This window comes from Equus przewalskii, unplaced genomic scaffold, assembly GCF_037783145.1.
Source record: "Equus przewalskii isolate Varuska unplaced genomic scaffold, EquPr2 ChrUn-10, whole genome shotgun sequence".
NCBI lineage: Eukaryota > Metazoa > Chordata > Mammalia > Perissodactyla > Equidae > Equus > Equus przewalskii.
In genome coordinates, this window is record NW_027228747.1 from 680354 (window position 1) to 689238 (window position 8885).

The 8885-nt window shown below is 36.5% G+C and overlaps 1 long non-coding RNA gene across 1 annotated transcript; it reads right to left on the minus strand.

Moving 5' to 3' along the window:
- Nucleotides 1-237: 237 nt before the first annotated feature.
- LOC139081482 (uncharacterized) lies at nucleotides 238-8311 on the minus strand. Its single transcript, XR_011536599.1, has 2 exons — nucleotides 8182-8311; nucleotides 238-2583 (listed from the first exon to the last, which is right to left on the minus strand). It is a non-coding gene; the product is annotated as an uncharacterized lncRNA (long non-coding RNA).
- Nucleotides 8312-8885: the final 574 nt, after the last annotated feature.

Here is an 8885-nt window from a genome sequence, read left to right on the forward strand (position 1 = left end):
AAAGTGAGGACAATGAAAATGAGGACAATGAAACTCAGAGCCCCTGCATCATGATGGACATGTACCATGAGCGAGAAATTTTTTTCTTTGTTTTATTACCACAGCACAACCAGCCTTTCCTGATAGAGGCACCTGGGAATAGATCTAACAATATAAGTGCAATACCTGTAGAGAGAACATCATAAGGCTTTATTGAATGACGTTTAAAAAAGAACTAAGTAAAAAGAGAGACATCTATCAGTGGAAAGAAAGGTTTAATATCATAATTCTCTCCCAAATGACTCATAGATTCAACACTATTCCAATCAAAATCCTGAAAGAGTTTTTCATAATTTTGACAAGCCAACTCTAAAATGTATGTAGAAGAGGAAAGGACCAAGAAGAACCAAGATATTCTCTAAAAAGAATGCAGTCAGCAACGCTTGAGCATTTATCCCAGAGAAATGAAAACTTATATTCACACAAAACCTGTACACAAATGTTCAAAGAAGCCTTATTCATCACATCCCCAAACTGAAACAACCCAATGTCCTTTAACATGTGAATGGCACATCCATACCATGGAATACTACTCAGCAATAAAAAAGACTGGGTTCTTGATACATGCAACAACTTGGATGGATCTCAAGGGCATTATGCTAAGTGAAAAAAAGCCAATCTCAAAAGGCTAGATACTGTTTTATTTCATTTATATAACTTTCTTTAAGTAACAAAATTATAGAGATAGAGAACAGATTAATGGTTGCTAGGAGTTAGGGATGAGAAGAGGGAGGGAGTGGGCATGGCTGTACAGGTACAGCATGAGGGCACCTTGCAGTGATGCAAAAGTTCTGTATCTTGATTGTGGTGGTGGTTACACAAATCTACACGTGATAAAATTGCATACAACTATACACACGTGCACACACACAGATGTGAGCATGTAAAACTGGTGAAATCTAAATAAGCCTTGTGGATTGAACCAATGTAAACTTCCTGGTTTTGACATTATACTGTAGTTATGCAAGATGTTAGCATAAACCTTGGGGATAACATCTTGAGAGGAAACTGAGTGGAGGGTACACCAGGCTTCCCTGTAAATTTTTTTTATTTGCAAATTCCTGTGAATCTAGAATTATTTCAAAACGAAAAGTGTTTAAAAAGAGTTACTCATAACTATTAAAAAATGAAACAAAGTAAGAGGACTAGCCCAATCATATAACAAGAATCAGGACGTATTTTAAAGCTATAATAATTAAGATAATTGTGGGATTCCACTAGAGGGGAAGCTCCATAAGGGCAGAGATCGTTAGCTGTTTTGTTCACTGATGCATTCTAAGTGCCTAAAATAGGACCTGCACATTGTAGGTGGTCAATAAATACTGAATGAATGAATGGTGTTGGCTCTGGGATAGATATGTAGACAAATGGAATGGATTCAAGAGTCCAGAAACAGACTAGTTAATAAACAGAAACTCAGCATATGACAGAAGTGGCATTGCAGTTCACAGGGGAAATATTAATCCTGAGACAAACATTCAGTCCATTGCCATGTGCTATAATAATAATTGTGAACATTTATTGACTCCTTACAGGTGCCATGTATCTTGCTAGGAGCTTTGTGAGGATTGTTTAATTTTTTGAGGGAGGCACTGTTATCATTACCCCCAGTTTTATAGATTAGGAAACTGGGGCTTAGGGAGATTAATAAACTTGCCAAAGTTTATGTCTATTTAGCAAATGGTGGAGATAAGATTTGAACACAGGCAATCTGAACAAGGCCCCTTATGTTCCTAAATGTAAGATTCAATATTGTAAGTTTACTGATTCTCCCCAAATTAATATATAAAATCAATGCGATCCCAATCAATATCCCAGCAGTATTTGTTGTGGATTTTGACAAGCTAATTTTAAAGTTCATATTAAATAAAAATTGCAAGAATACCAGAAACATTCTAAAAAAGGACAATAACAGCAAGGGTAAGGGAGTACTCAACTGGCCAGATACTGAAAAATCTTATTGTATAGCAATTAAAACAGTATGGTATTGGTACAGGAATCTACAAAAATCGATGGAACTTAATGGAGTCTGGAAAGAGAACCATGTATACATGGATATTTAGTTTATGGTAGTTTATGTATATGAATGTGACAGTTCCAATCAGTGAGGAAAGGAAGGCTCATTCAATAAATTGTGATTGGAACACAACCAAAGGAAAAGGGAAGATGGACAGATTTGACCTCATTATAATGAAAAACTTCTAAACAATGAATGACACCATATGCAAAGTTCAAAGATAAGTGACAGACTTCAAAAAAATATTTACATGTGAGAAGGAACCTGATATGCACTGCAGAAGCCCCCAAAGGTCAGCATTTTATGGCATCGGGGAGCTCCAGAAGTGAGGGTAAAAGTGGGGCTAAAATTAGGAAGATCGGTTGAAAGAAATAGCTGAAGCAGCAGTCTTCCTCCTTCCCGGTGCACTCTTGTGTCTGCCCCTCTCCCACGCCAGTGCAAGACTTGGGCTGATTCTCTGAAGAAAGCAAAACTTAAGGCGTCTAGCTTCGGGTCACCAGATCCAGCTGAGGGTAAGAGTTACTGTTCTGAAAGCAGAAGGATAAAGGGAAAGCTTATTTATTGAATATTAAGACACCTCAGCCCTCTTCCTCTACTCAATTTCTAGAAAGCTATCAATGAGGCTTACACCCTAGAGGCAGGAAACTGGAAGATTCTTCACTGGGGAATCTAAAGAGCTTAAGAGAAAAAAAATCCAAAGGCATCAACACTGTGGGTTCTCCAACAATGCCCCGGTAAGATCACCTATCACTGAAGTTCTCAACCTCAGTTGCACATGAGATCTCTAGGGACCTTTTGAAAATGTATAGCTTTGTCCCCTTTGCTGTCCTGGCTATTTGTGCTTCCTCCCTTTTATTCTTGAGGTGTTATCAGGGCTTTTCTATTTTATCAGTCCTTACAAAGAACCAACTTGTGCTTTTATCGAGTCTTTCTAGTGTAAACTTGTGTTCCATTTCATTAGTTTCTACTCTATTATTTCCTTTCTTCTACTTTCTCTGTATTTGTTGTTCCTTTTCTAACTTAAGATGGATACTTGCATCACTAATTTTCAGCCTTTCTTTTTTCTATATTGTGGGGACCTGGAATTGGCCACCCCAAGATATGTCTCTCTGGTATCAGGACTATTTGAGGTTGATTGCTTTTGATAAACTGGGACAGGGAAGGAGGCTCTGAGGAATGGAACTTGCCCTTTGTTAGTAAATCTCTATCTGTAAAAGTTGCCTCCCTCTCTGTACCAGGAAGAAGAAAGGAGATGACCTTCTCTCTAAAAACCCTTAATCAATACCAAAGGCAAGGACTTAAAATCTACATTTTATTGTGCTAGTCTGGTAACCTCCTGTAACTGACTTCCCTCCCCCTCCCAACGTTGGCATTCCTTAAGGATTAAGCATCTCTCCTTAGGCTAGGAACTGATTTGCTGCTGCGCTCACCTGTGACCGCCCAGCTCCAGACAATCGACTTGCCTCCTGCTACGCCCTCTGAGACAGCAGACCACTACCTGCTGTGTCCATCAAGCACTGTGCCGACAGGGCAATCTTGTGACTATTGTGGGAGGTACATTTCAATCACATGTGAAACACCCTGTTTGGGGCTATATAACCACTATGTGCAACCCACTTCTTCGGTGCCCTTTCTTCCTTCGGGAAGAAAGCTTTGTTTAATTTTCTCTTGCTATTCTGTCTCATGTGAATTTAATTCGTTCTCTGGCCAGACGAACCCCCATTTGGGGAGAGAACATCTCCCCTACAATATCATATATTGCTATTTCTCTCTATATTCTATATTCGAATTGATATATTATCAATTTTGAGGTTAAAAATTTTCCTCTAAGCACAGCTCTTCTGCACCCTATAAGCTTAGATATTTTCAATATGTTTAGTTCAAAATATCTTTTCATTTCCATAGTGACTTCATTAATCCGTCAGTATTTAGAAGTGTGTTGCTTAGTTTCTAAATATTTGGGGATATGTTAGTTATGTTTTTTGTTATTGATTTCTAAATTAATCCCATTGTGGCCAGAGAACATGCACTGTTTGATTTCAATCATTTGAAAATTGTTGAGTCGCTTTACGGTCTAATATGTAGTCAGTTTGGGTAAATGTTCTATGTGCACCTGAAGTGTATATTCTGCAATTGTAGCAGAACAACACTTACCTAAACGTCACTTTCTTGTCTTCATCGTCTTCTAGTTAATGAGATAGGTATCTTGAAATCTCCTACTATAATTGAGGATTTCTCTATTTCTTATTTTAGTTATGTCAATTTTCTTTGTTTTCTATATTCCGATGTTTTATTCGGTATATGCCAATTTTATGCTGTTATATCTTCTTGGTGAACTGACACCATTATCATTATGAAATAGTCCTCTATTTCTTTTTATCTTGCTTCTTATGTTAAAGACGTCTTTACGTAATGTTAGCATTACTATACCTGCTTTCTTCTGTTTTGTGTTTGCTAATCAACTGTTAAACCTATCTATTGGGTTATTAGTTTCAGTCATGGCATTTTTCAGTTCTAAGTTTCCATTTGGTTGTTTTTTTATAGTCTCCAGTTCTCTCCTGAAGTTGTCCATCTTGGAACTTAATTTCTGGAACATGTCAGTCACAGTTATCTTAAAGTCTGTGTACGATAACTCTAGTATCTGGATCTTCTGTAAGTCTTTCTATTATCTATCTTGTCTCCAACTTTTTGGTAAAGTCTTCTCTTTTTGGCATGCCTATTTTTCATTAAATGCTAGACATAGTGTATGAAAAATCATAGAGATAATTTGAGATACTGAACAATATAATTTACTGGAGAGGATTTATTCTTGTTTATAAGAGCAGTTAGGGCAGGTGCAAACCATTTGAATAAATCTAAGATTGAACTGATTCAAGCTGGATTTCAATCATTGTGAGAGCTAGATTATTTTGGTTCATCCTTACTCCTAGGGGTTGCCCTTTGGGGATCCCAACTGTAAGCCTGTGATGTTTACTAGGACCACTTCTCATTGGTGAGCCCTGAACTCCACTTATGGTCTCCCCTCTGAAACTTCCAAAAGCTCTGCTCAGCTTCTTATCCTCTCAACTTTGATGTTAGTATTGGCAAATACCTCAAGTGGGGCCAAATGTTGGTCTTGCCTCTATGAGATTCCCTTTTATCCAATATCTTGACCCCTAGGTCCTTTGCTGTCTTGGTAGTTTTCTAATGCTTCCAAACAGATATTTTAAAAATATTTTATCCAGCGTTTCTAACTGTTTTGATGGGAGGCTTGATCTGATACAATCTGGTTTGAAATGTCTTTGGATGATTTTTGTTTATTCTACCCAGCTCAGTGAGTCTGAAAAGGGAAACTCTTAATTAACAGCACCCAGAAATATTTCTCAAACTTTCTCTCAAATGTAAAATTCTGCCAGTAATAACTTGGCGAACCCATCAGAACTTAACAGACCACTCTGTTCTGGCTCTCTTAGATGTCCTAACATATTCCTGACAGGGACGCTAAGATAGACCATCCCAAAGACTTTTCTTTGCTTTAGTTTTCTCTCTCCCAAACTATCACAGCAATAATGTCTATGCCCACAAACCTCCTTTTCCTTTTCCCAGTAGCCTATTCCCCCTATTTCTAAGTATTCTCAATGTTAGGAATTCAAATTCATGTATAGCCAACCTGAAATTCTTGAGATTACAGACAAAGCTCATAGAAGTAAAAATACATTACAAGAGTTCACATAAAGGGAATCCCCAGTTGAAGAGCAATTTCTATTCTTGCATGTCCTTGAAGGACTAGTGCTTTGTCCCATATCTGTGCTTTGAAAATGCTATTACTTCTTTTGAGAACATTCTCCCTCTTTATTCCTCATCATATGCTCCACTTCAGATTCTCTTGGCCTTGCCTGTCTCCAGGACTTTTAATGCCAGCTCCAGGCACCACTGTTGGGACCAACTCTGCATAGACTCCAACCATTTTTATGCAGGCACACACTAACAGGCCTCACTCCATACCAACACCATAGACCTCTTTCTTCCTGCCCTGGGGCTACCCAGTTGATGCTGAGCCATCAGACACCAGAGACACACATACACAACACAAAAGGGCAGAGGAGTTAACCGTCATGGCAGAGGGAAAACAAGAGTCAGTAGGAAAATTGCTCTCTTCTTTCCTCAAGACAGTTTACTGAGTGATTGAAAATATCTTTAAAATATTCCCCCATGCAGACTTTCCTGAGACACACTTTATATGGCATCGTGGCGGACAATCCCGTAAGACTGAGCTGTCCCAGTTACACTTAGCGGCAGCTAGTTTGTACATGCATTCTCATATTGGTTCTCCTTCTTTCTCTGTATATAAACCCAAATAAACATTGTCTGTGTAGAATAAAATGACAATGACTAATTTGTGGAGTTAAAAAGAAAAGATAGAACCAAAAAATTAGACAACAGTACTATACTAGTCAGAAGGAGTAAGAAAAGAGCTATTCTAAAGCTCTTGTACTACCTAGAGGGGAATATCAATGTAGTGTTTAAACCTCAGACCTTGTTCAGTTAAAATGCATGATAAATTTCAAGGGTAACCACTAAAAAACCAAAATAATAATTCCAAATCTTTAGAAAGAAAAATACGGAATAGGAAACAAGGTTAAAAAAAAAATTCAGTTAATCCAAAAGCAAGAAAGTAAGAAAGAAAAAAGCCAGAAATATACAAAACATAGAACTAATAGAAATCAAAAAGTTAGATAGGATCAAAGTCCAAATCTATCAAGAATTACAATAAACATATGTGGATGAAAATTGACAGTTACAAGACAGAGATTGTCAGTTAGGACTTTTAAAAAATCCCCTGTATACATGAGTACACGTAAAGCAAAAGAACTTAGAAAGGTTGAAAGTAAAAGGATTGAAAATGATACTCTAAGCAAACACTCACTAAAAGAAAGCTTATTTGGCTAGGTTGACATCAGATGAAATAAACTTTAAGATAAAAAGCTTTATAGGGATAGAAAGGGATAACAACTGTATAATAGCAGATTTAATTAACCAAAAATGATAACACAATGCTAAACATATAAGCACCTAATAAAATATGCTCAAAATATACAGAGTATAAATTGATAAAAACTACAAGGAGAAATTGACAAATCTATCATCATTGTAGAAGATTTTTCAACATGCCTGGTGATTCAAGCAGACAAAAAAAACAGATCAGCAAAGATACAGAGTATTTGAACAACAAAATGAACAATCTTGCACTAATGAATATATATTAATTTTGCACCCAATGAGACAGTACAAATTCTTCTCAAGCACACATGGAACATTTACAAGATTAGATCATAAAATAGCCCACAAAGCAAATAGCAACAAATTTCAAAGAAAAATATTACCAAAATGATGTTCTGATGGCAAGGCAAATATGTTAGAAGTTAATTCAAAGTCTCCATAGATTTTGAAATTAAAGAATATGCTGTTTTTTGATTTTTTGTTTTTGCTGAGGAAGATTCACCCTGAGCTAACATCTGTTGCCAATCTTCTTTTTGTACGTGGGCTGGTGCCACAGCATGGCCACTGACAAGTCGTGTAGGTCTGCACCCAGGAATTGAACCCAGGCACCAATGCAGAGCATGCTGAACTTAACCACTAAGCCACCAGGGCTGGCCCCAAAATATGCTTTTTATATAACTAATGAGTCAAAGAAGAAACCATAATAAAATTTTAAATACATTTTACAACTTAATGGTAATGAAAACAGTATATATCAAAACTTGTGGGATATGAAAGATAGTACTTCAAGGGAAATTTATTACCTTAAATACTTTTTTATAGGAGGGAGGAAAAGGCTTAAAATTAATGAACTAAGCACATAACTTAGGAAGTAGAAAACAAACAACAGAATAAACTCAAAGGAAGTGAGAGGAAGGAGATTATAATTGTGAGAACATAGAAAATAGCAAATGAACTAAAAACCAAAGATTCATAGAAAAAAATCAACAAGGCCAAAAGTTTGTTCTTTGAAAAGACCAACAAAATAAACAAACTTCTGCAATGATTTATCTAAGGAAAAAGAAGTCATAGACAAATAATTTGTCAGTCAGTTTTCACTATAATATGCTGTGGTAACTAACAAAATCCCAAATCTCAGTGTTTACTTTTTGCTTGCTGTATGTGTTGACTCCAGGTCCACTGCTAGACACTCCTCCAGACAGCGTCTCCATTCTGGAATCCCCAGATAAGGACATGCCATTCTCTAAAGACGGAAAAGAGCAAGAGACCTAGTGGAAACACACACAATATCTTTTAAAGTTTCTGCTCGGATGTGACGTCATTGTGATCAAACCCACTGTCAGTTGAGTAGGTATAGATATTCCTCACACAAGAGGTACTTCAAATCACATGGCAATAGTTGGGAATGTATAGTCCTCTTACAAGAAGGAGAGCAAATAATTGGGGAACAATAATACAGTCTACCACAAGTAATATTATAAATGAAAAAAGAGGAATAACTACAAAAATACAGTAGAGATTAAGAAAATAAGAGAATACTATCAGGAACTTTATGCCAATACACTTAAAATCTTAGATGAAATGGAAAAATTCATAGAAAATACTATTTATTAAACTGATTCAAGGAGAAATAAGATACCTGAATAGTCCCGTAAATACTAAAGGAATGAAAGCAGTATTTAAAAATCTTCCCACAAAGAAAATACCCAACCCAGACAGTTTTATAGGTGAACTCTACTGAAACTCAAAGGGAAAGACCATTCCAATCTTATTCAAATTCTTCCAAAGATATATCCTTCCAAAGGATATATAAATATAGGGAATATTCCTTATATCATTTTCTGAGCCT